Source organism: Aquarana catesbeiana, linkage group LG01 (genome assembly GCF_042186555.1).
Source record: "Aquarana catesbeiana isolate 2022-GZ linkage group LG01, ASM4218655v1, whole genome shotgun sequence".
Classification (NCBI taxonomy): Eukaryota; Metazoa; Chordata; class Amphibia; order Anura; family Ranidae; genus Aquarana; species Aquarana catesbeiana.
The window spans coordinates 283,762,373-283,790,173 of record NC_133324.1 but is presented as its reverse complement, the minus strand read 5'-3'; the positions used below and the strand labels follow the sequence as shown (position 1 = coordinate 283,790,173).

Sequence of the window (27,801 nt, the reverse complement as noted above, 5' to 3'; positions counted from 1 at the left end):
AATTGTTCAATGTACGCCTCTATTCTGATTTGTATGTCACGTCATTATCAGATGTAATGTATAAATTTTGACTTTGTGCGCAATAAAAACTTTTGATAAAAAAAAAAAAAAAGTGTATCACATACCTGTATTACTGAAGTAATTTGGACTGCAGGGCACACACTCGTTATGCAGCCCTGAGCCCAATTTGGAGCCAGGATTTAAAGCTAAAAGAGGAGGCGAAGTTTAATTAGAAGGACCTACCCTATTACTGGCAAAAGAAACAGAATCTGAGCAATTTTCCCTACACAAAAAGGACTGCCAAAGCCTCACTGCCCAATGCGCGTGCGCACTAACGATCAGAGGAGGCATTAAAGTTACAGCCTCCAAATGCACTCACTGCTGGCCGCACAGGTGCACTGAGCCTCCAAATACGTCACCTCACAAGGGAGGAAGTTACCGCCCCCTCTCCACAGCTCAGCTTACCTATCTTTTCTCTCTCCCCTGCCAGTACGGTGAATCGGAGAGAGGGAAATCCGGAACCGAGGCCACCTTAAGGCAATGAATCCCTGAGGGGAAAGACAAGATTAAGGCCAAAAACTATCCCGAGACATATATCGGCAAAAGGAATGAAACACCGATCCGCGCGTGCGTGGACCGGGAAGAAACGTCTTAAAGGGAACAAAAATTTATTATTTTTTTTACTCTTTTCTAACCTCTAAACTCTTACCACCGGGGGCCTATACATTGCAGACATAAAAGAAAAAAAAACCTGACCTGACCAAGAAAAGAAGAGAAGCTGATCCTCCTGCCATCTTCACCGGCATTAGTTTTTATTCTGGAAAAATCAGCAGACTGCGTTCCTATGAGGAAACTGCAAGACCCCAAAAGATCCACAGAAGGGGTTCCCAGTCTTATTAGCGCTAATAGCGGCCCAAAAACAGGGGCTGCGCACGGGAGAGGCTGAACCGGGCGGGCGCTGCCGACTGCAGAGGTATGGATGTACTGCTACTCTTCACCAGTCAAGAGGTATGAGGGACAAAATGGAGAATGTTGGAGGAGGGGCTATGCCTTTAATTTATGCTATTCACTAGTCCTGAAAGAGGAGTCCAGGCGGAGCTCTATCACATGTATGCTGCCATGGAGGCACCAGGAAAAGGAAGTTTGGCCTTGAAATACACTTTTATGTGAAACTGAAGCCTTAGTTAAAAAAAAAAAACTGCAAGCAGGCAGGCTCTTTATTACAGAAAAGCTACATAAAATAGTAACCAAAACAGAATACACATACAGTGCCTTGAAAAAGTATTCATACCCCCTTGAAACTTTCCACATTTTGTCATGTTACAGCCAAAAACATAAATGTATTTTATTGGGATTTTATGTGATAGACCAACACAAAATGGCACACAAAATGGCACATAATTGTGAAGTTGAAGGAAAATTATAAATTATTTTGATACCACTAACTAAAATCTAGTGGGACCAATTGCCTTCAGAAGTCACCTAATTAGTAAATAGAGTCCACCTGCGTGTAATTTAATCTTAGTATAAATACAGCTGTTCTGTGAAGCCCTCGGAGGTTTGTTGGAGAACCTTAGTGAACAAACAGCATCATGAAGGCCAAAGACAACACCAGACAAGTTGGGGATACATTTGTTTAGAAGTGTAAAACAGGGTTAGGTTATAAAAAAATATCCCAAGCTTTGAACATCTCATGTAGCAGTGTTCAATCCATCTTCCGAAAATGGAAAGAGTATGGCACAACTGTAAACCTACCAAAACATGGCCATCCACCTACAATGTCAGGCCAGGCAAGAAGAGCATTAATCAGAGAAGCAGCCATGAGGCCCATGGTAACTCTGGAGGAACTGCAGAGATCCACAGCTCAGGTGGGAAAATCTGTCCACAGGACAACTATTATTCGTGCGCTCCACAAATCTGGCCTTTATGGAAGAGTGGCAAGAAGAAAGCCACTGTTAAAAGAAAGCCATAAGAAATCCCGTTCGCAGTTTGCAAGAAGCCATGTGGGGGACAAAGCAAACACGTGGAAGAAGGTGCTCTGGTCAGATGAGACCAAAATTTAACTTTTTGGCCTTAAAGCAAAACGCTATGTGTGGCAGAAAACTAACACTGCACATAACCCTGAATACACCATCACCACTGTGAAACATGGTGGTGGTAGCATCATGTTGTGGGGATGCTCTTCTTCAGTAGGGACAAGGAAGCTGGTCAGAGTTGATGGGAAGATGGATGGAGCCAAATACAGGGCAATCTTAGAAGAAAACCTGTTATGCCGCGTACACACGGTCAGACTTTTCAGCTATAAAAGTGTGACAGCCCATCCGACAGCCTTTCGACAGACTTTCAACTGACTTTTGGGGGACTTTCAACAGACTTTCTAATGACCGGACTTGCCTACACACGATCACACCAAAGTCCGACGGATTCGTACGTGATGACGTACACCGGACTAAAATAAGGAATTTGATAGCCAGCAGCCAATAGCTGCCCTAGCATGGGTTTTTGTCCGTCGGACTAGCATACAGGCGAGCGGATTTCTGGGTCCAGCGGAGTTACGACGTAAAGATTTGAAGCATGTTCCAAATCTAAAGTCTGTCAGATTTGTGACTGGAAAAGTCCGCTGAAGGTCCGGTGAAGCCCACACACGATCGGATTGTCCGCCGAGTTAGGTCCGTCGGCGTCCGTCAAACAAGTCCGGTCGAAAAGTCAGACCGTGTGTACGCGTCATTAGAGTCTGCAAAAGACTTGAGACTGGGACAGAGGTTCAACTTCCAGCAGGACAACGACCCTAAACATACAGCCAGAGCTACGATGGAATGGTTTAGATTCATGTATTAGAATGGCCCAGTCAAAGTCCAGACCTGAATCCATTTGAGAATCTGTGGCAAGAATTAAAAATTGCTGTTCACAAACACTCTCCATCCAATCTGACAGAGCTTGAGCTATTTTGCAAGGAGGAGTGGGCAAAAATTTCACTCTCTAGATGTGCAAAGCAGGTAGAGACATACCCAAAAAGACTTGTAGCTGTAATTGCAGGGAAAGGTGGTTCTACAATGTATTGACTCAGGGGGGCTGAATACAAATGCACACCACACTTTTCACATATATATTTGTATAAAATGTTGAAAACCATTTGTCATTTTCCTTCCACTTCACACTTATGTGCCACTTTGTGTTGGTCTTTAACGTAAAATCCCATTAAAATACATTTACGTTTTTGGTTGTAACATGACAAAATGTGGAAAATGTCAAGGGGTATGAATACTTTTTCAAGGCACTGTATACTACTTAAAAAAATGGCATACTATCTAAGGAAGAGGGCTGGTTCAGGTCATTGGTGAATGGGAGAGATCATGGGAGATTAGTGCATCATGAAGGGAGTTGGGATAAAAACTTGTGATCCTGACTATTTTTTACTTCACTACAAAAAAAAAGATATTGTGTACGTCATCACGTACGAACCCGTCGGACTTTGGTGTGATCGTGTGTAGGCAAGTCCGTTTGTTCGGAAAGTCCGTCGGAAGTCCGCCGAAAGTCCGTCGGACCAGTCCGGTCGAAAAGTTCGCTCGTGTGTAGGCATGGATGAGGTTCATGACCGGCGCTACTGTGGGTGTGAGACAGATCCTGTGGGTTTCAGATTTCCAACCCCTATGAATTTCTCTTAAAAATTATTCAAAGGTAAAGAAATTACACTCAAAACGAAGATCACTTTAGATAAGAATTTTGCATCTTGGTTTATTAGGGCATGGGCCCATAGAACTTTGGGTTTGTAGGGTCCTTCCCTTTTTTGCAATTAGCTTGATATAAGCTTGAAAACCAGTTGGGAGATAGGGTCCTTCCTCCCATATTGCTTTGTATGCTCTCAACAGGGAGTTTAGAATGAATTCTTGGGAAGCTTTAAAGAATTCTGCTGTGTATCCGTTTGGGCCAGGGGCTTTATTATTCATCATATGTTTTATGATGTTTATCATTTCATCTGGGGTAATTGGGGCATTTAGTATTTCTAGTTGTGTGGATGAAAGTTTTGGGAGTTGTAAGACGTCTAGAAACTTCGTAGCTGCTACCTTATCAATTTCTATTATGTTAAGAGTAAAATTATTATTATCAGATGAACCGCACATACTGTATTTACCATTCTTCCAATATAAGAGTTATTTAACACAATCTGTATGATAACTTATTTGTACAAATTATCCAGAAAACAATAAAAATTATGGGTAAAAAAAAAAAAAAAAGAAGAAAGAAGATCACGGCTGTGAAAGCTGGATATGACAGAAACAGGACAGAAGCAAGGTCAAGGTGCTGGAGAAGGATTTTATGCATGCCATGGACAGCTTGTAGAACTAACAGATTGATTTTGGAAGAGGTCAAACCAGCTATGTCCTATTTTGGTCACACTGCTTGAAGAAAGAGATCACTGGAGAAGGAGATCATTTTGGAAAGATACCAGGCGAAGAGGGAGATCGGCTACTAGGTGGTTGGACATATTGACTACAGCTGTGGGGATGACACTGGAAGATCTCGCCACATTAGCACAAAAAGGACTTCACCTCAGATCTCTCATTTATCAAGTCTCTAGGACAGGGGACTCAAACTGGCAGCCCTCCAGCTGTTGCGAAACTACTAGTTACATGAGGCATTGCAAGGCTGACAGTTACAAGCATGATTCCCACAGGCAGAGGCATGAGGGGACTTGTAGTTTCGCAAAAGAGCTTGAGGGCCGCCAGTTTGAGACCCCTGCTCTAGGACTAGGACCTGAGTTCCCAAAAATGGAACTTCCGCTTTAAGGGAAGGTGAGCCCCTGACATGCCACTTTTGGCGTGTCATTTTTTTGGGGGGGAAACCCTTGCCGGAAGCAAGTTCACCTCTCCCCCCTCCCTCTCGGCAATCATCTGGGACACGTCACAGGTCCAAGATGATTGCCCGGCCAGTCACAGCGTGCCGCACGGCTCGCACATGCCCGGCTGTGAAGCCTAAGCCGGGCGCCCAAAGTGACAATGCCGGCACTGCAGAGAGGAGGGGGAGATGAGCGGGGCTCCGTTCCTCTGCATCACTGGACCCTGGGACAGGTAAGTGTCCCACTAGTAAAAGTTAGCAGCTGCAGTATTGGTAGCTGCTGACTTTAATTTTTTTTTAATTTTTTTAAGCGGAACTCCGCTTTAACTAACTAACATTCAATTTCATTTAGTTTATTAATCTTCTAAAGAATTCAAAATTTTCAGAATGATTTGAATTTTGATTGGTCGAAAAATGATTGACCAATTCTAATTCTATGTGAAGAATAGCTGGTTAATGAGCCTAAAGCCACGTACACACGAGCGAAATGTCCGACAGAAAAAGTCAGACGGAAGCTTTTCATCGTCTATTCCGTTCGTGTGTATCGAAAATTCTGACGGACCTAGACATAGAACATATTCTAAATATTTCCGACGGAACCAATTCCTATCAGGAAAACCGATCATCTGTATGCTGTTCCGATGGACCAAAAACGATGCATGCTCTGAAGCAAGTACGAGACAGAAGCTATTGGCTACTGGCTATTGAACTTCCTTTTTCTAGTCCCGTCATACGTGTTGTACGTCACCGCGTTCTGGACGATCGGACTTTGGTCAAGACCGCTTGAATGGAATTCCGTTGGAGTTCTGTCGGAGAAACCTTCGGAGTTTATTCCGACGGCAAAACCGGTCGTGTGTATGCGGCATAAGCTGTTAAAGCAGTATATTTCCCGAAACAGACATATTCCATGCTAAAGGCCTAAAATATTGTGAAGATATGTAATTTCTATATCTCCCACCAGAGGGCAACCACGCCACATGCTCTGTGATATACTGTGCATCATAGAGCAAAAGATCATGGAAATTCCCTTTCACGTCCTGTTGAATTATCAGTATAAGCAGCGAGGACAAGCTCTTAGTGAGGCTAACAATAAAAGAATGTTTAATAGTAAACATTAGAAGGGTTATAGTCTAAGATTTCTGTCACAGATTCTGTTACCAGAATATGAGTTGTTAGGAAGAGTCCCAAAAAAGACCACAGGCAGCATAAAAAATCTTGACGGTAATCTAAACCTTCTAGCCAAAACGATAAAAATGAGTTTAAGTAGGCATTTTACTTAGAAGAAAAATACAGCTCCTTGGTGTATTTTACTGTCATTTGATATTTGTTATCACTTAACAGTAAAAAACACCAAAACAAAAGCAAAAAATAAATAAAATGCTGTAAGGTCTTTTCAAATTTCATTTGGACTGTTAAAAAATCTCAAATAACACACAAAAACAAGTGAAAAAACAGTTTTGCAAATCCATAATTTTTTTTCCCCTTATATATGTATTTACACTATAGTACCAAAAGTATTGTGACGCCTGCCTTTACACGCACATGAACTTTAATGGCATCCCAGTCAGTCTGTAGGGTTCAATATTATGTTGGTCCACCCTTTGCAGCTATAACAGCTTCAAATCTTCTGGGAAGGCTGTCCACAAGGTTTAGGAGTGTGTCTATGGGAATGTTTGACCATTCTTCTAGAAGTGCATTTGTAAGGTCAGCCACTGATGTTGGACAAGAAGGCCTGACTTACAGTCTCCGCTCTAATTCATCCCAAAGGTGTTCTATCAGGTTGAGGTCAGGACTTTGTGCAGGCCAGTCAAGTTCCTCTACCCCAAACTCGCTCATCCATATCTTTATGGACCTTACTTTGTGCACTGGTGAGCTGTCATGTTGGAACAGGAAGAGGGCATCCCTAAACTGTTTCCGCAAAGTTGGGAGCATGAAATTATCCAAAATGTCTTGGTATGCTGACGCCTTAAGAGTTTCCTTTACTGGAACTATGAAAGAAGGGGGGAAAAATTGGGACTTTAAATGAAACGCAAGGGAAAGTTTGCGCCTCCATCCCTGTCTGTATGCATAAATAAGGGGGAAGGTTGGGACTTTAAATGAGGTGTGTGCAGTGGAGCCGTACAGATCCGCAAACATATACATTCTGTATATACTTTTATTATTCACTGTTTATTTATAGACCAAATGTGGCATAGATAGAACAATATAACATTCATATAAGCATAAAGAGTATACATAGTATGAATTTATAACCAGCATGACACATAACAAGTAGAAATTGTACGTCATAATCCCCCAGGAAGAAAAATATTGTAATTTTATCAGGTATGATAAAAATTGATTAGTACCATAAAAAAAATGGTGGATAACAAGTAGATGCATCAGGATAGGTTTGACGCGTTTCGTGGACTCCAATCCACTCATCAGTAGCAAGTGCATCCATGTTCTAAGGGAGATAAAAATCACCAAAGTGATCTAATGTAACTACCAACCGGGGAAATAAAAGTAATTGATGAAAAATGGCCAGCCATAGCTGGAAATACTCACACAAGACCTGATATGGAGACCATGCGATGCCACATGCTGGGGGTCGGCCAAAGAAATATGTCTGACACGGGAGCTGAGGAGGGGGCCAAAGTGAAAACCAGGAACATAGGAGCAATCCCCCATGGGATATATTGTGTAAACACTCTTCATGTGATTATTAATGGGATTTCTATGTTATATAAGATAAATAAAATAAATTAAATGGTGTATACCCATAAAGATATAAGTAGGTAAGATTATAATAATAGAACCCATAAACCACAGAATAGAAATGATGTGAAGCATATAAACCAAGGTGAAGGAATGTGCATAGATATAGTGTGATAAAGAATACGATTAAATAATAGAGATCCTGAAAACAGGAAGTGGGAATGAAGGCTAGAGTGAAAAGATTGTGCAGATACTTGCTTCAGAAGATTGAAGTGAAAACAATGTGCATACAAGAGATGTGCAGGAAAGAGGATATCACTGAATGGGGACTGGCAGGTGAGCCCAGTATGGCCAAGGTCCCATCCACCGTCACGCTCAGGGCCATCTTTAAAGGCAGGGCAAAAGGGGCAGCTGCCCTGGGCCCTGTCATTGTTGTGGGGCCCAAAGCAGCTGCCCCATACTTGCCAACTATCCCAGTTTAAAATCCCTTGTCCCTTGAAGTTTTAGTCCTGTGCTGTGTCCCGATATCTCAGTGTGAAGTGCTGATACTAATGCTGCCCAGCTCTGCCCTATTGTTGTGTACAGATGACTCACCTGCAGACCCTGTGTTTATATGTAAATAACTGTCATTCATATGTAAATAGTGGCGGCATTACTAAGTAAATAGCTGCGACCGGCGGCATTGATATGTAAATAAAGGCGGCATTCATATGTATATCATGCTCCCCTGCAGTGAGGAGATGATGTGCTGTAACCTCTAGCAACCAATCAGTGAGCAGTATTACTGTACAGTAATCTCTAGCAACCAATTAACAAGCAGAAATCATAGCAACTAATCAGTGAGCCGTAATGTGTGCTGTAACCTCTAGCAACCAGTCATTAAGCAGTAATGATATACTGTAACCGCTGGCAACCAATTGCAGTTGCTGCCTGATCTGATACAGTAACTGATTTTAAGTCTAGCTGCTATTTATTGTATGTCTCAGAGCAGGTAGAGAGTGAAATTGCATGGGGGCCCAAGAAAATTTTTGCCCAGGGTCCAGTCAATGTTAAAGACGGCCCTGGTCACGCTGGCAGCACACAACGGAGAGAGACGGCCCAGTGGCCGCCGGACTGAATCCCCATGTCTCAGCCAAGCTGAAATACTAATGCGTGCGTAAAGGGACGCCCTGACGGACATCACACACACAGAGCAAGGGGCGTGGCGCCGATGCACAGGGGTGAAATGTCTGCCCAATCCCCCACATCTATCGTAATGGAGAGGAGGGGAGAGGGAGGGCACCTAGCGTGCATCACAGCTCCCAGGCAAAACAGAAAATGGCCACCCATCGGCCGCAGAACACACGGAATCAACAAAGCCTGTATGAATAGAGACAGTAAACGGTAACACCATGTCTATCAGACTATGTGTTCTAAGGGGCATATAATAGCCTGGCCAGTAGGGTCAGTCAAGGGGAAATTATGGCTCCTAAACCACAAAACACACCTCCATCCCTGTTTGAATATGATAGAAGGAGGGAAAAATTGGGACTTTAAATGAAATGCAAGGGAAAGTTTGTGCCTCCATCCCAGTCTGTATGCAGAAATAAGGGGGAAGGTTGGAACTAAGGGGCCAAGCCCAAGCCCTGAAAAACAACCCCACACCATAATCTTCCCTCCATGAAATGATTAGAACCAGTGCACAAAGCAAGGTCCATAAAAACATGGGAGAGCAAGTTTGAGGTGGAGGAACTTGACCAACCTCAACCCGATAAAACACCTTTGGAATGAATAAGAGGGCAGACTGCAAGCCAGGCCTTCTCATCCAACATCAGTGCCTGACCTCACATATGCGCTTTTGGAAGATTGGTCAAGCATTCTCATAGACACACTCCTAAACGTTGTGGACAGCCTTCCTAAAAGAGTTGAAGCTGTTATAGCTGCAAAAGGTGGGCCAACTCAATATTGAACCCTACAGATGAAGACTGGGATGCCATTAAAGTTCATGTGCCTGTAAAGGCAGGCGTCCCAATACTTTTGGCAATATAGTGTATGTTGTTATGTGAAACTTTTAGGCAAAAAAAAAAAAGAAAGCCAGGTCAAAATAGCAACTTGTAACAATCAAAGAGGCAGTTCACATGCTTTTCTTTTTATTTTGTTGTTGCATGTTACTGTGTTAAAAAAAAAAAAAATTAAACCAGCAAAAACTTATAGTACAATGTCTCTGTCCATTTTGGTGGAATTTTACACATTTTTAAGACCTAAAAAAACAACAAATTACACCTAAAACAAAAAAAAGAACACTCAGTGGAGGGCTGTGGGGATTTGAAGTCTGTTTTGTTTACAATAGTAGACATTTGGGGCTCAGTCCAGTCCAGTCAGGTGCATTTTTGAATGCAGAAAAAAAGCAGGACAAATACATATGCAAGAAAAATGAAAAAAAAAATGAATGTATATTAAAGTTAAGTCAATGGAGACCGCAGATAAATTGGCTCTACGGTACCACATCCCAATCTTAAAAACATCAATAGAAAGAAAACAAAAGGGCTTTTCAGCATGCCAAAAACACATATAAAAGTTTAAAAACCTACCATTTATTGACACAAATAGTTACAAAAGAATAAAATCAAACATTTGAGCACGGTATAGGTTCCAAACATGATTCAAATAAACTTCTTCTTTGACATTTTGGTAAAGTTACACTCTACATGTTTCGCCCTCTAGGCTTCTTCAGGAGTTAATTATGTAGCTTTATAGAACACTTTCATTGACTGTGCTCCTCCTCAGAAAATAAGGAGCAAAAGCCCCATCTGTGGTGCGACACATGTGTCATCCCTGTCATCCCTGCAATAATAGTGTGCCTTAGGAGGGGAAAAAGACCCAGTTAACCACTTCAATACAGGGCATTTTAACCCCCTTCCTGCCCAGGCCAATTTTCAGCTTTCAGTGCTATAACACTTTGAATGACAATTGTGCGGTCGTGCGACGTTGTACCCAAATAAAATTTTAATCATTTTTTCACCCACAAATAGAGCTTTCTTTTGGTGGTATTTGATCACCTCTGCTGTTTTTTTTTTTGCGCTATAAAAAAAAAAATCACAATTTTGAAAAAAACACAATATTTTTTACTTTTTGCTATAATAAATATCCCAATTTAAAAAAAAAACACCAACAATTTTTTTCCTCAGTTTAGGCCGATATGTATTCTTCTACACATTTTTGGAAAAAAAATCGCAATAAGCGTATATTGATTGGATTGCGCAAAAGTTATAGCGCCTTCAAAATAGGTTATTGATTTATAGAATTTTTACTGTTTTTTTTTCTAGTAATGGCGGCGATCTGCGATTTTTATCACTAGTGCGACATTGTGGCGGACACATTGGACACTTTTGACACTATTTTGGGACTATTGACATTTATACAGCGATCAGTGCTATAAATATGCACTGATGCTTACTGTGTAAATGTCACTGGCAGGGAAATGGTCAACACTAGGGGGCGATCAAGGGGTTACATGTGTTACCTAGGGAGTGATTCTAACTGTGGGGGAATGGGACTGACTAGGGAAGGAGACTGATCAGTGTTCCTATATACTAGGAACACACGATTGGTCTCCTCTCCTACAACACAGGGAAGCCGAGGACGTTATATGACGCCCGCCCAGAATGGCAGAGCCACTCTGCGGGCGTCATATTACAATGGCTGGGATGGGAAGTGGTTAAACACATTGTGTTGATCAAACCACAAGCCACAGCACTGCACACTGATCGAGAGAAAGTTGGTTTGAAATTGTCCACAGTGTAATAACTGGAGCCTTGAAATGCCAGGCTGCCATTACACTGTGGATAATTTCAAACCAACTGTCTCTTGAAAACGCGCTGCAAATTCACATGCACAAAATTTACAGTGAATGCAGAGATTGTAGTTTAAATGAGCCCTTAAAGCTGGGTATACACTAGTTTCCTTTAACATTTTTCATTGTAAGAACATTTGTCTGTCTTTCTAATCATTAGTGGGGTCAGATTTTTCTAATCATTAGTGGGGTCAGATTTTTCTAATCATTAATAGGGTCAAATCAACGTTCGTTTTCAACTGCAGTGATGAGAATTCGAAGGAGTTCGATGGAAAACTTTTCTCAAATCTACAAAAATCTAACAATGTATGTGGTTTTCGTTTGGTAAAGTCCATTTATTCCAAAATTGAATGTTAAAAGTAAATAAAATCTTGACTATTTGAATGTACTGAGAATATTTGTACAAGTTTCTCTAAGAATTTACATTCGAATTTCTACTAGTGTATACCCAGCTTAAAGGGCCAAAAGTAACTATCATAAGTAAAAAGTAAAAATAAAAGTTAAACAGATTATTGAGAAGTAAAAAAAATCCAACCAACCCCCCCAACAATAACAGAATACAACTGCCCTCACATAATGTACACATGTGCATCATTATCTTTAATGTGATACGCATGTGTACATTAGACACCTATTACACCACACACATTACATATCTCTGATAGGCCACATGTACAACTGGCTGTTTAGGCCATGTGTGGACAATATTGGAGTCTTTGTGCGCCCTGGAGGCACAAGTGCAGCATCCAGCATACTTGCCAACAGTCCCTAATTTGCCGGGACAGTCCCAAAAATCCAACCCATGTCCCGTTTTTTTATTGTCCCGGCAGGAGTCCCGAAAATTGGCTTTTGTCCCGGCCCCCTCTGTCATCCCCTCCCCCCCTTCAAGGAAGTACTGTGGATTGGTCAGTGGGGAGCATGACCAGCCGAGATGTTCCACCCATTGGCATAGTGCAGCAGAATGACACACACACACAACAAGCTGTCGTCGTGGGACAGGTAGCGGGCCACTGTGCTGTGTATATGTCTATTCTCCAGCGAGAAAGGAGCAGGCGGGGCCGTGAGCTACACTACTGCTCTGATCCTTCCCTATGCCATGCTGCCTGTATGTTGGGGATGCCACGGGATATGAGCTGTTGGGAGCGGTAGAAGGCTGTATTCAGAGCAGGCAGATGATGAGCGGAACTCGGCTGGCCAGAAGGACCAGGTATGTGCTGTCTTCTCCTCATAGACTGTTCCTAAGCCCTGACCTGGCTGTGGTGTTACTTTATAAATAGAGAGCAAGGGACACAGTGGCACTGGCACACATGTCAACACTGCTGATGTACAACTTGCTTACCTTCTTACACTGCCCTGCAACCTGCTGACCTATGTGCACTGCCCTGCAACCTGCCTAACTATGGATTTTGTGTACTGTGGGAGGTACTTTTACTAAGGGAAGTCATAGATCTGTTTCTCTGCTTTTTTTCGAATTTCACAACTTGGAAAGTATGTAACTGTGATTTAGGAACTGGAGAATTGATAAAATAGGGATGAGCAATATTGTGTGGGCAAGAATGGGGGATAGTATAGAAAGATGGGAAGGAAGAAAGGGGGGTTGTAAGTGCGCATGTGGAGATGTTGGTGAGAATTAGGAGGAGGAGTTAGGGCCACACCAGTCATGCATGATCATACATTTGCTTGGGGACAGATTCCTCTCAATACACAAGTAATGTATGCAATTATAGAGTATACCTATAAATGTCACAGAGTTACTAAACCAAGCCAAGAGATTATGAAACAAACACCTCCAAGTTAATTTTCAGAGCCCTGGTTTTCCTAAAATGAGGGCTGTCCCTATCGTATTCACCATCACCTCTCCATTAGCCCATGAGGTCACCTATTAAACTTTGGGACTAACAGGGCGGCAAGCAGGTCCGGCGCTACCACTAGGCAGCCACCTAGGTTGCACTATAACCGCCGTTGGTTTCCCTACTCTCTGCCTCAGGGATGTAGTAATGGGACTTAGGGGGTCCAACCCCCCCAGAGCACCCTACCAAAGTTCCTAGTTAGTCCCTGCTGTGGAATGGAGCCACGCTGCTCAGCCTCAGCAGTCAGATCTGTCAGAGAATATAGGCTGAGTGGCAGAGGCGGTGTGGTCCCCAGACCCCCCCCTCCTCTGTTCTTGCCTTCTTCCTTCTCTGAAAGCCAGGGCCTGGGGGTAGGGCAAGCATGTGATTGGTTGGTAGGACATTGGCATTCCTAGCAACCAATTATGTGCTTGCCCTGCCGCCGGGCTCCAACATTCAGAGAAGGAGGGAAAGGGTGGAACTTCTTCCATCAGATCTACCCGGCCAGGGAGTGCCATCACTGCAGGCAGGAAACTAGGACACAGGGTGGGCTCAGCACAGATGTTCGAGGGTGACCAGCAGCACTGAGGGACACAGGTGAGCTGAATATCCTGCTACTGGTACCTGTAAAAATGTCTTCCCACCTCACCCCCCACCACCTCACCTACCCCTCATACTGCCTCACCTACCCCTCATACTACCTCACCCCCCATACTACTTCAACCACACCCCATACTGCCTCACCCATCCCCCTACTACCCACATCCACCCCCCATACTACCTCACCCACCCCTCATACTGCCTTACCTATCACCCATTCTGCCTCACCCATCCCCTCATACTGCCTCACCCACCCCTCATACTGCCTTACCTATCACCCATTCTGCCTCACCCATCCCCTCATACTGCCTCACCCACCCCCCCATACTGCCTCACCCATCCCCCATACTGCATCACCTACCCTCATACTGCCTCACCCACCCCCATACTGCCTCACCCACTCCTCATACTGCCTCACCTACTCCCCCATACTGCCTCACCTAACTTCCCATACTGCCTCACCTAAAACCCCCAAACTGCCTCAACTACCCCCCATACTGCCTCACCCACCATCCATACTGCTTCATCTACCCCTCACCCCCTTATCACGGGGAGGTGCAAGTAGCCGGTCTTGCCTAGGGAACAGAATAGTCTAGCACAGTCCCTGGCGGCAAGTGTGATGTAATAGGGTGGACCATGCGATGTCTGGCCCATATCTGCACAACAGAGTGGCCAGAGACATGTGAGAAATAAAGTAATCCTGTGTACAAGAACTTAGAGGTACCTGATCATCAAGTAGGGTCAATGATGCACAACAACCCCAGTGGCTAAAATTAAAGGGGGGGTACATGGTAACAGATAATGCAGATAAAGACAACAGAGATAGCGAGCCAACACTCTGTATAAGATGCAAATAAAACTGTTTTACTTGTAAGGCAAAACATTGTTATATCCTACAAGTAAACCAAGGTTCCAGTTGCATCTTATACTGGATTGCTGGATCTCCATCCCTGTTGCTTTGTCATCTGGAATATGCCTCGCCCACAAGCTTGTATTAAGTAGCTGTTTATTCGGACCATGAACACAGCAATGAAGCAGTTAACAGAAACTAGATTTGCATATAATGTTTTATTTTGTGATGTAGAGCATACAGTATATAAGGAGTCTAGAGGAATCAGACATGTATAGCTGATACCTCTGCACCATGTATTGGACAACCATTTCCACCATTCTGATTTTGATTAGCACATGTAAGGATTATTGAAGAAATAATATTGTAAATAATTGGTTGATTACCAGTTTGTGTACTGATTTAAGAACATAAATGGAGCAGTAGGTTGTATATTGTATAATATAGGAGGCAATCTATTGCAGTTGAAATATGTTACTAACAGAGCCCTTTATTTCCTTTAGGTTGCTGTGCTCAGTATGTGCTGACCCAGGAGCCCCAAGTCACTATATCTGTAAATCAGAGGGTCACCTTATCATGCCACTTAAACACTGGCACTGTGGCAGATTCAAATTATCCCTACTGGTTCCAACAAAAACTTGGTCAGATTCCTCGACTCCTCATATATGACACCAATGTTAAACCATCAGGCATTCCAGAACGTTTTTCTGGTTCCAAATCTGGTAGTTATGCCTATATGACAATTTCAGCAGTACAACCCGATGATGATGCAGATTACTACTGTCTAATGTGGTTCAACGGTGCAGCTACAGCTCACTGTGATTAAGAATCTTACAGAGGTAAAACAGAAACCTGGCACATCCTCCTGGTGCTGCCTAAAGCACAGTTTAATAATAATACAGTTACACTCACAATTTTAGCTTTGTTACATTATTTTTGCTTTCCTTTTAGATCTATAGAACTTTTTTTACAGTCTTCTGCCTGATTCTTTAACTTGTTGTGGACTGGCCGTTATACATATACATAGCTCCCAACTGCCCCTGATTTCAAGGGACTGCCCCTGATTTGGAGCAGTGTCCCTCTTTCCTCCTCATTCGTCCCTCATTTTGGTCTGATCTATACAATTGTATTTAAAACGCACTTTCCTGTCGCATCATGGCAGCATACACGTTGGGTTGTGACTCCGCCTCCAAAACCTGATAGGACCACATAGCTATAAATTAGAGAATAGACACCTGCCCCAGTATTCTCTTATTTTTCCTCACCTGTCAGGATGCACGGATCAGCACCCCCTTACCGCTTCGCCCCAGCCAGGTTCTAGCCTCCCCTGGGTGGAAGTCCTTCTTGTACAGCCTCTAAACGAGCTAAATGGAAGGAGCCCCACTCTGGTGATCTCAGGGGCACTCTCTCATCTCACTCAGCTGTCTGACCACAATATAAGCCTTAAACAGGCTTCAAGTGCAGCAGCCCACAAAAGCCTTAAACAGGCTTGCTGGAGGAATGGCCAGGGAAGCTTCAGTGTGGCCTCATGAAATAAGCCTTAAACAGGCTTAGTTGTGTGCAGCGGTCTCCATCCCCCCTCTTTCCCCCTCTCCTACCAGTATCTCTGCCCATCTGCTGGGCCCTGTGGTTCTCCAGTCTGCCGTCCGGGAGCGCCGAGCGTTCTCGGCATCCTCGCGCATGCTCAGTGCGTCGTTTGGGCACCTCTGTGCCGCTTTCCAGTTTCCAAGATGGCGCCGGGTGTCCCGCGGCGCTACTGCGCATGCGCGAGCGTCCGACGCTGATGGCGGCGGATTTAAAAGCCCAGCAGTAGCTGTATTTGCTGCTGCTGGTTGTCTGTGTATGACAGATCGTTTTTGACTGCAAAAGCGCTCTACAAAGGTAGGTGGCCTTCCTCTACTCAGCTTTTAAGTCAGGATTTCTGCTCCCTCTGCATAGCTCTGCTTTTTTTTTTCTCCCTGCAGGTTTCCAGTCCGCTTTCTCTCCATGGAGGCCGCTGCCCCAGTAGATTACCGCCAGCCTATTAGGTAAGGGGGGGGAAGACAAGTGTAAGTATTGAAGATTGAAAAAGAGAGCACTACTAACGCTGCCTAAATTGGTCAGCCCTACCAGGTCTTCAAGAACGTCTGCTTCAAGGCAAAGAAAGTCCTCATGCAGGAGGAGTCGCTCCAGACACAGAAGGAGCCGTTCCTATCATAGAAGAAGCCGCTCGAGAGGAAGCCGCAGAAGAAGCCGCTCCAGGTCGCACTCTAGACATGGCTGATCCCGCCATAGAAGATCGCCCTCACGCAGACATCGTTCCCCCGCACGCCACTCCCGTCCTGCCGGGAACGCATGCTGGGTTTGCGGCGCAGCGGCTCTTCCGGATAAACTGGTCTGTCAAAAATGCCTGGAAGAGGCCACAAGAGAGCGAGTCTTGGAGGTCGGAGATTCAGCTGGGGCCGTAGCACCCCAGGCCTCGATATCAGATGTGGATTTCTCCACTACTACCTCTCCAGCCCGGGCTAGCAAATCAAAGGAGCAAGACTCCCTGTCTGATAATGAGGGTCTGGAGGTATCGGCCGGATTCGACTTCGGTCTGATAGAGCCGTTTGTTAAATCGGTTAAGGAGGCAATAGGATGGGAGGAACCCCAGGAAGCCCAACCGAAACAAAGGAAGTATTTTCCTCAGCTTAGAAAGGATCCAGAATCTTTCCCGTTCATTGACGAACTAGAGGACCTAATCAAAGAAGAATGGCAGAGGCCAGAAAAAAAGTCTAGTCTGAATAACAGACTCCTGAAGCTATACCCACTCAAGGAGCTTAAAGTGAACCCTCTGGTGTCCCCTCCGGTAGTGGACGCATCCCTGATGCGCCTAGCCAGGCATGTTACCCTCCCGTTAGAAGACGCGGTAACGTTTAGAGATGTCCTCGACAGAAAGATCGACATGGATCTCAAGCGGGCTTACCTGTCAGCTGGAGGTGCCTGCAGGCCTGCAATAGCACTCGCTGCAGTAGGAAGAGCCATCTGGAGCTGGTCCACAAGCACAGAAAAGCTCGTATTAGAGGGTGAAGACCAAGAAAGAATAGTGAAGGCGTTGCAAGAGCTAAGCTTGGCTGGTGACTTTGTGGCTGAAGCTTCGGTCGACACCATCAGGTCTGCGTCTAAATCTATACTGGCCTCAGTAACGGCCAGAAGAGCATTGTGGCTGAAGCCCTGGACGGCGGATCCAGCTTCCAAATCTAACTGGTGAGAGGATTCTATTCTCCATTATTCCTCGTCAAGAAGAAGTCAGGGGACTTTCGACCGGTTCTAGACCTAAAGAACCTCAACAAGTCCATCAGAGTGGAGTCATTCAGGATGGAGAGCTTACAGTCTATCCTCCAGGCCATAAACCTGGGAGACTGGATGCTCTCCATAGATCTCCAGGATGCCTACCTGCACATTCCAATCCACGTGGCATTCCAGAAATTCCTGCGATTCTCGGTGGGTCAGGGGCACTTCCAGTTTCGAAGCCTTCCCTTTGGGATCTCAACAGCCCCCAGAACATTCACGAAGGTTTTACTACCAGCAATAGCCTTTTTGAGGGATAAAGGTCTAAGGGTTCACCATTACCTGGACGACATCCTCCTCCTCTCAAGCAGCCAGGAATCACTCGTTCAGCATCGTGAGATCCTGGGTTCCACCCTAAAGAGTTTGGGATGGATAATCAACTGGCAAAAAAGCAACATCCAACCTACCCAAAGGATGGTCTTCCTGGGAGCCAAACTAGACACCCGAGCAAACACAGTGGAATTGCCAGGGGAGAAGTTGTCCCTACTAGTTCAGAAAGTGAAGGATGCTATTCCAACGTCATGCCTACCGGCCAGAGCATACCTCAGCCTCCTAGGCTCCCTATCAGCAACCATTCCAATGGTCAGATGGGCGCAATGGACTACCAGACCCCTGCAAGCCTCCTTCTTGCGCCAGTGGGATGGATGGTCCATGTCCCAATTGATTCGCATCTCAGAGGAAGCCAGGCTATTTTTACGGTGGTGGACCCACACCGACAACCTCAGCAGATGCAAGCAGATAGTCATCCTCCACCAGCAGGTGGTAACCTCGGACACCAGTCTGGAGGGATGGGGGGCACACTACCTACATTATGCAGCTCAGGGCCGCTGGCACTTCAAAACCAAGGATGTAGTATCAAATGTCCTAGAAATGAAGGCAGCCTTCCAAGCCCTCTTGGCATTCAGCTCACTTCTGAGAAGGAAACAGGTCCTCATTCAAATGGACAACAGAGTGGCTGTAGCCTACATCAACAGGCAGGGGGGTACCAAGAGCATCTCCATGATGCGGGAAGTTGGTCCGGTGATGCGATGGGCTCAACTGAACCTACGGGACCTGAAGGCGGCCTATATTCCGGGGGTTCAGAACCTACTTACGGATTCTCTCAGCAGAACATTCGTTTCCAACAACGAGTGGTGTCTAAGCCCACAGGCTTTTGCCCCCATATGCCAGACATGGGGTCATCCAGACATAGACCTCGCAGCAACGCCAGAGAACAAGAAGTGTCAGAGGTTTCTGTCAAGGAACCCCTTCCCCTCAGCGGAGGGAACGGATTGTCTCCAGCACGCCTGGAACTTTCGCCTAGGCTAAATTTTTCCACCGACTCCACTGATAGCCAAGTTCCTTCTGAGGCTTAAACATTCAACAGCTCTAGTACTGGCTGTAATTCCCTTTTGGCCACGGAGGCCTTGGTTTACCACCCTCCTGCAACTGAGCACAGCGGATCCACTTCCACTCCCGGTGACAACGGATCTACTAACCCAGGGCCAGCTACTACATCCGAATCCAGAGAGATTGCACCTAGCGGCCTGGAGACTGAAAGGTCTAGGTTCCTAGATCAAGGCTGTTCTCAGAAGGTAGTCGATACCCTGCTCCAAGCCAGGAAATCCTTCACAAATAGCACCTACGAGAGAATCTGGGGAAAATTCTCTTCTTTTGCTAAGGAACAAGGTTGGGACCCTTCTTCTCCATCAGCAGTACAAGTGCTTGAGTTCCTCCAGTCAGGTCTGGACAAAGGCCTTAGGTCCAGCACCCTGAAAATCCAAGTCTCTGCCATCTCTGCTTTGACAGGGGTTAAGTGGGCACTTAACCCTCTGGTGGTTCAATTTCAAAGAGCCTGCCTGAAGCTGAGGCCTCCCAGAAAGCCTTCATTTCCAACATGGGATCTATCGACTGTCCTAGAGATCTTATCCGGAGAGCCTTTCTTCCCACTTGAGGATACCTCCCTCTGGGACCTGACTCTAAAGGTATCATTCCTAATTGCCATTACATCGGCGAAGAGGGTCTCAGAAATGCAAGCTTTGCTGATCAAAGAACCGTATCTGATGATTTACCCAGACAGGCTAACCCTGAAGCCTTCAGACAGATTTATCCCAAAAGTCTCCTCTTCGTTCCACTTTAACCAGGAGATTGACCTCCCGGCTTTAATCACGGATCAGGGCGTACCTCATCACCTGGATGTCAAGGGCAACATTCTGCATTACCTCTCGGTAACCAAGTCATTCAGAAAATGCGAGAACCTTTTAGTCATCCCACATGGGTTCAGGAAGGGCCAGGCAGCTTCTGCCCGTACCATCGCCTCATAGCTCGTGAAAGCTATCAAGAAGGCCTACTCCTTAAGCACCTTGCAGATTCCGGAAGATTTAAGAGCACATTCCACCAGGGCAATGGCTACTTCATGGGCAGCTTACTGTAAAGTTTCAGCGGAAACCATTTGTAGAGCAGCCACTTGGTCTTCGAGGAACACCTTCATTTCCCATTATAGAATAGACGCTGCACGCTTAGCAGCAGTTGAATTTGGGAGGGCCGTCATACAGGCCAATTCTTCTGTTTCTTGTCAATAAATTTAATTTGGCATTCCCACCCAGTTTTCCGAGTTACTCCCCAACGTGTATGCTGCCATGATGCGACAGGAAAACGGAAAATTGTATACTCACCTTTCCGTAATTTTCCTTTTCTGTCGCATCTTCATGGCAGCATACAATCACCCACCCTCTGAGGTGACATGTGTATATATTTACAGAGAATACTGGGGCAGGTGTCTACTCTCTAATTTATAGCTATGTGGTCATATCAGGTTGTGGAGGCGGAGTCACAACCCAACGTGTATGCTGCCATGAAGATGCGCCAGGAAAGGAAAATTACGGAAAGGTGAGTATACAATTTTCCGTTATTTATCTATCATAAAGTGTTTCCCAGTGCTAAACCTTTCATACAAATTCTATAGTAGGAATAGTAGTGGTAAAAAAAAGCCCTTGTGGGTTTAACTAATCTTTTTCTTATTTTGGTTAATTCTTCTTTAAAGGGGCGTGGCAGGGGGCATGTCCTATGCCTACATACTTTTGCTAGTAGGTGTCCCTCATTCCCATCTCAAAAAATTGGGAGGTACTGTATGCATATACAGCTGGTCCACTTCTTTATTGTTTGGTATATCCTCCAGGAATTGAGCGCTTGTGTGCACAATGTCTTGTGATCACTCTGCAACAGAATAGAAAGATACAGAGCCAATGGGAATGGCTCTGTACCATATGATCACTGTGACCAATCACAGAACGTAAACACAGGCTGCAGCTATCAGCCATGTTGCACTTACTAATAAAAATTCAAAAGTGTGGCGCTAGAAATTACATAAAAGAATAAGTGTGCAAATACAGTGACTACAGTCAGATATTTTGGTATGAGCCAAAAAATTCCGTGAATTACAGATTAATGAATAAAAAATATATAACAATCAATATACATATATTAAACCAGCCTTTCGGTGGTGTTCATAGGGGCGGCCTTCCGGGCGGTCCGGGCACATGAGGCTCTCCCTTCACTTACCTCCACACACAGGACTCTTGGCTCCTCGTCCATACAGGTACTTACTTCTCACGTCTCACTTCTCCCAGCGTGGCACTGGTTTTTTGGTTTCATCTTGGTCGGTGGTCACTCCCTCTGGCATCACTCAGAGCTGCCAGCACTTCACCTTTAATTTTAGTTTTCTCTGCACGGTCCCTTCTTTTTCTCCTTCATCACTGGCTAACTCCTTAGCCCCTGTCTACCTCACTATGCCTCACCTCTTTCTCTCTCAATATTCTCTCCTAGAGATGCCTTGTGGTCCCGTGCCCGCCTCGATCGCTGGCTTCTTGGTGCCCCCGCTGGGCTGTCCACCACGGCCCCCGGTAGGGAATGTCGCCTGTTGTTCCTGGCGCCATGTCAGTGTACTGGTAACCGTTGGACCTCAACTGGTAGGTATGCACTTTGATGCCGATTGGGGCTCTACTCTACCCCATCATTATTGACAGCTTTTTTGTTTTTCCTTTATTATTTCCACCATAGATTACACGCATGCTCCTGACGAGTGGCGAAGTAGCCACGAAACGCGTAGAGCCAATTGATGCGTTTTATTCAAATACATCCAGATTTCAACTTCTTATGCAATTGTACCTCTACAGGCTAAAGTGAGGCCTCAGGTCCTGCAGGCATTACCTCGCAATTTTAACCTTATCTAACCCACCTCAGGTTGAACTCTGGGAATTTTGTTATGGTCTTATTCACGGCTTTGTATCATCATTTGTACCATTTTGTTTTTATCTTGCCTGAACTTGTACCATTGATTGCATTCGAGACACATGGATTGCCAAATTATGGTTAACTATATGTACCCCAATGCTTACCTATTTCATTTATTGATATGAACACTATATGTATGGTTACCAACTATGTACACAAAATAAAGTTCCCTTGTTCAGCTAACTATCTATACGCTACCAAGTGCTTCATTGAAAGTCCCACTTTCCCCAATTCCTTTGTTTTTGACTTGTCAGGGATGGAAATATATGACCTTACCAGGCCATGATTTCATTTAAAGTCCCGTAGGGATGGAAATACGTGACCTCACCAGGTCTGGGCTTCCTTAAAGTCCCTAAAGCTTTTTCCCCCCCCTTTTTGTATAACAGAACCAGGGATGGAAGCACTTGGTTATGCCCCATGATTTCACCTCCATTATCCCCTTGCATCTATTGACCTGATGTGAAGCCTCCCCTGTTTATTTAATTAGTTTATAATTGTTTTACAATTTTCATTCACCAATGCTTTCTTTTCATTTTAATATTCTAGTCATCTATTTGCTCCCGGAGTGCAGGGTTGCCGAACTGTGGCAGGGTTGCCATGGCATCGGGTTTTTCCTGATCCGGGGGCTGTGACGCACACTACGGGCCTCCGCCTAACCCCGCCTCCTATGACGCCTTGGGGAGGCGGCGGCACCTTACTGTGTGTCGACATCACGCCTCCCACGCTGCACGTGCGGCGTTCCCCGCACCGTCACGTGGGCATGCTTGGGTTCCCACACTTGTTGACAGCGGAGGAGATTGGCTTGCCGGCGAGTCGGGGTATACTTCCGACTGTCGGCGCCCCTCCCCCGCAACGTGCAACACGGCGTGATGGTGGTGGGCGGCCCTTCGGTGGTGTTCATAGGGGCGGCCTTCCGGGCGGTCCGGGCACATGAGGCTCTCCCTTCACTTACCTCCACACACAGGACTCTTGGCTCCTCGTCCATACAGGTACTTACTTCTCACGTCTCACTTCTCCCAGCGTGGCACTGGTTTTTTGGTTTCATCTTGGTCGGTGGTCACTCCCTCTGGCATCACTCAGAGCTGCCAGCACTTCACCTTTAATTTTAGTTTTCTCTGCACGGTCCCTTCTTTTTCTCCTTCATCACTGGCTAACTCCTTAGCCCCTGTCTACCTCACTATCCCTCACCTCTTTCTCTCTCAATATTCTCTCCTAGAGATGCCTTGTGGTCCCGTGCCCGCCTCGATCGCTGGCTTCTTGGTGCCCCCGCTGGGCTGTCCACCACGGCCCCCGGTAGGGAATGTCGCCTGTTGTTCCTGGCGCCATGTCAGTGTACTGGTAACCGTTGGACCTCAACTGGTAGGTATGCACTTTGATGCCGATTGCGGCTCTACTCTACCCCATCATTATTGACAGCTTTTTTGTTTTTCCTTTATTATTTCCACCATAGATTACACGCATGCTCCTGACGAGTGGCGAAGTAGCCACGAAACGCGTAGAGCCAATTGATGCGTTTTATTCAAATACATCCAGATTTCAACTTCTTATGCAATTGTACCTCTACAGGCTAAAGTGAGGCCTCAGGTCCTGCAGGCATTACCTCGCAATTTTAACCTTATCTAACCCACCTCAGGTTGAACTCTGGGAATTTTGTTATGGTCTTATTCACGGCTTTGTATCATCATTTGTACCATTTTGTTTTTATCTTGCCTGAACTTGTACCATTGATTGCATTTGAGACACATGGATTGCCAAATTATGGTTAACTATATGTACCCCAATGCTTACCTATTTTATTTATTGATATGAACACTATATGTATGGTTACCAACTATGTACACAAAATAAAGTTCCCTTGTTCAGCTAACTATCTATACGCTACCAAGTGCTTCATTGAAAGTCCCACTTTCCCCAATTCCTTTGTTTTTGATATATTAAACCAAGTGTAAAAATTGTGAAATATATAGTCCAAATAAGTGTGCAAACACAAGTAAAAAAGTCTGTGACAATAGTGAAAAATTGATGATGGTAAACGGGTGTCTCCTGAGCATGCAGAGGGATGGTTCTGAGCCGGCAACCTGGTAGGTAAATAAACCGTGGAGAAACCGGGAGTGCACAGAGGGTTGAACTCGGTGCCGGGACCATCACCAGAAACCAAGGAGGCTTACCAGAGTGTGTGGCCTGAAATGGCGTATGCCATACAGGTCAAAAAGGCTTGATGACCAACAGGTCTAGGCAAGTAATCTGGCCAGATGTCATCACACAGGGAGGAAAGGGGATCAGCACGGCTTCCTCAGCGATGGATACACCATAAACCAGGTAAATGGTATGGATAGCATGTGAGGGAAAAAACACTCACATAGCGTAATAACGTTTGAACTTGGATTTATTAAAATAAATAAAGGGAAAACAAACTCACATTTTCAGAAGATAAAAACAGCATATAGTCTTGTAGCGGTAGTTATGAGGGGTCCACCCGACATGTTTCAACTAAAAAGTCATCATCTGGGGTGTGGACCCCCTCATCCCACCGCTCTATATATAGATAAATGATGGATGATGACCCCCACTGGGAATGTCCGAAACCGGAAGTGCTTCTGACGACCTTTATTTCCGGTTTTGGGGGTATTGGTACACCAAATTAGACCATATATATAAGTAGACATCTATATTTGGTTTGTGTAGACCTAAAATAAACATTAAGAGGAAATAAGAGGGAAAGAAATGGCTTAGATTGAGGCCGGTATGTAATCCGGAACCAAGCCTCACTTTCGTTTCCCCTTGCCAAATAGGTGGAAGCGCAGTGACAGCACTGCGCTCCGCCCCCTAAACCAAGCCTCGTTGTCGTGTTGCGCGATGACGTCACACGCAAGTCACGACAAAGCCGGCAATGCGCTCCACATTTAGCCAAGCCTCTCTTTAAAAGCACCTGTGAATAAATCATGTTCGGTCACAACTCCCCAGGAGGTGGAGCCCGGCTTGGATACAGGACCGGAAGGACCATTAAAGTGTCAGCAAAGGCGGACACATGCAGTAAAAACTTAATGAGAGGTATATAGGGGCTGAAATATGTGGAAATAAAATAAAAAAAGGGGTAAAAATTTGGAAATAATTAAAAATTAATAAAAATTATGTTATGAGAAATCAATAAAAATTATGTTATGAGAAATCAATAAAAAGTATGTGAATAACCGGAACGTGTTTACCTACATATGGGTATAAAACTATAAGATCTACCGGACACTACCAATAGGGGCATCAGTACAATACAGAACGTACTTAGAACCCCAAAACACATATACAGTATAAAAAATGATAATAATAATGTGTATGAAAATGATCAGAAAGGCGTAAATATGGTATGTTGGATAATACGTAAAAAGAAGAAAGATCGAAAAATAATTTGTATCTATGCCTGGTTGATAAAAGAGTTGATGTCCCATTCCACGTTAATACCTTGCGGGAAATGGGACCCCAACTCGTATATCCAATATGTCTCTAAACGGGAGACACCCCTAAGTGTCGACCCACCCCCGCCAAGGGGCCGTGTATTTGTCTATGATGAGGAACTGAGTGCCCACAGGATTTCTATCGTGGCATTCCCTGTAGTGCCTGGGAACTGTATGTTTGGTACTACCTGCTTTAATTAAATTAATATGTTCCGAGACACGTACAGTAAAAGATCTAATGGTACGGCCCACATATTGTTTCCCGCAGGGGCAAGTTATCAAGTATACAATCCCTGTGGTTGCACATGTACTAAATTGTTTGATTGTGTACGTACGCCCAGTTACAGTAGAGGAAAAATCATGACTGGTCCTTCTGCCACAGGTGTTATACTGGCAAACCAAACATTTTTTGCAAGGATGAAAACCCGTCCAATTGTGAAAAAAAGATGTTTTTTTTGGTGGGTCTATAACGTTAGGAGCCAACTTGCTCCTAAGGGATGGAACACCTCTAAAGACCACCTTGGGGGTCTCTGGTAGCAGTGGTCCTAGTATTTTGTCTGTTCTGAGGACATCCCAATGATGTTCAAAAATCCTTTTAATGTGCTTGTGTTGCATAGAAAAGGACGTCAAAAATGACCATTTGAAATCATCATTGGGATGTTTGGGCCTATCTTGCAATAGTGTCTGGCGATCCACCTTATAGGCATTTTCAATTTCCCTATCTAGATCGGGGAGATTATATCCCTTTTCTAAAAACCGATCCTTCAGCGTCCTAGCCTGAACCATGAAAGTATCACGATCAGTGCAATTCCTGCGTAACCTCAAGAATTGACTCCGGGGGACTGATCGTATCCAGGAACTATGGTGACAGCTGTCGGTTGGTATATAGCCATTTCTGTCGGTGGATTTGAAATAAGTACTGAATGAAAAACCCCCTTCCTTTCTGTCAATGACCAAATCTAGAAAGTGGACAGAGGTGGTACTAGCCTCAAAAGTCAGGGAAATACCCCTATCATTTGTGTTTAGAGAAGCCATGAAGTCAACCAGATCGTCATGGCTACCTGTCCATAAGAGGAGGATGTCGTCTATGTACCGGGCCCACATCAAAAGATGTGGGTTCTCCATGGCATAGACGACATCCTCCTCCCACTTGGCCATGAACAAGTTGGCCAAGCTGGGGGCAAACTTAGCCCCCATTGCTACCCCCTTGTGTTGGCGATAGTAATTACCGTTAAACCAGAAGTAATTGTGTTGCGTGGCAAACTCAATTAACTCCATGATAAAATTAATTTGGGGGGAAGCAAGGGTAGCGTCTCTATTTAAAAAACATTGTACCGCGTTCACACCTTGACGGTGCGGAATGCAGGTGTAGAGAGACGCCACATCCGCAGTGGCCATAATGAGGTCACCGGAGAAGGAAACATTAGATAGTAATCTTATCACGTCTTTTGTGTCCTTGAGGTAGGACGGCATTTTAAGTACGGACGGCTGAAGAAAGAAGTCAATGTACTTCCCAATCTTAGAAGTAACCGAGTCGATACCACTAATTATGGGTCGACCGGGAGGGTGTAGGGGGTCTTTGTGAACTTTGGGCAAATAATACATAACTGGAATGCGCGGGGCTAAGGGAACTAAAAAAGATCTCTCCTTATTGTTTAAAATACGAGATTCATAACCTTTGTTTATTATTTTCTTCAATTCTCTCCTATACTCATATGTAGGATTATTCGGTAGTTCTATATAGGTTTCACGGTCTCCTAAAATGCGATACATTTCTTCACAATAATCGGTTTTATTTAATAAAACAATGCCTCCGCCCTTATCAGTGGGGCGGATGACCAAGTTCTTGTTATCACAAAGAGTTTTCAAGCCCTCTGAGGGCAAAGGATTGTGAAATTTACGCTTGAGTGGAATTTTTGCTAGATCTCTTATCACCAATTCTTTGAACATATTGATGGCTGGTGGAGGTTGTGTTGGTGGGCTGAAGAGAGAGGGGTTAGATAAACCAGAATGTACCGTGCCGGACGTTGCTGCCCTGGCTATATTTCTGGTAGGGTTCGAGATGATATACCTTTGAACATTGATTTTTCTAATGAATTTATGAATGTCAATGAACGTAGTAAA

General features: G+C 44.8%; 1 protein-coding gene and 1 long non-coding RNA gene across 3 annotated transcripts in view; one reads left to right on the top strand and one right to left on the bottom strand.

Annotated features, from left to right (window-relative positions):
* LG01H22orf15 (linkage group 01 C22orf15 homolog) overlaps window positions 1-27,801 on the bottom strand; it is a 623,789-nt gene that overhangs the window by 78,843 nt on the left and 517,145 nt on the right. The window lies entirely within an intron of this gene.
* Window positions 14,724-15,272, top strand: LOC141128429 (uncharacterized). The gene is made up of 2 exons (XR_012241691.1): window positions 14,724-14,984; window positions 15,148-15,272. It is a non-coding gene; the product is annotated as an uncharacterized lncRNA (long non-coding RNA).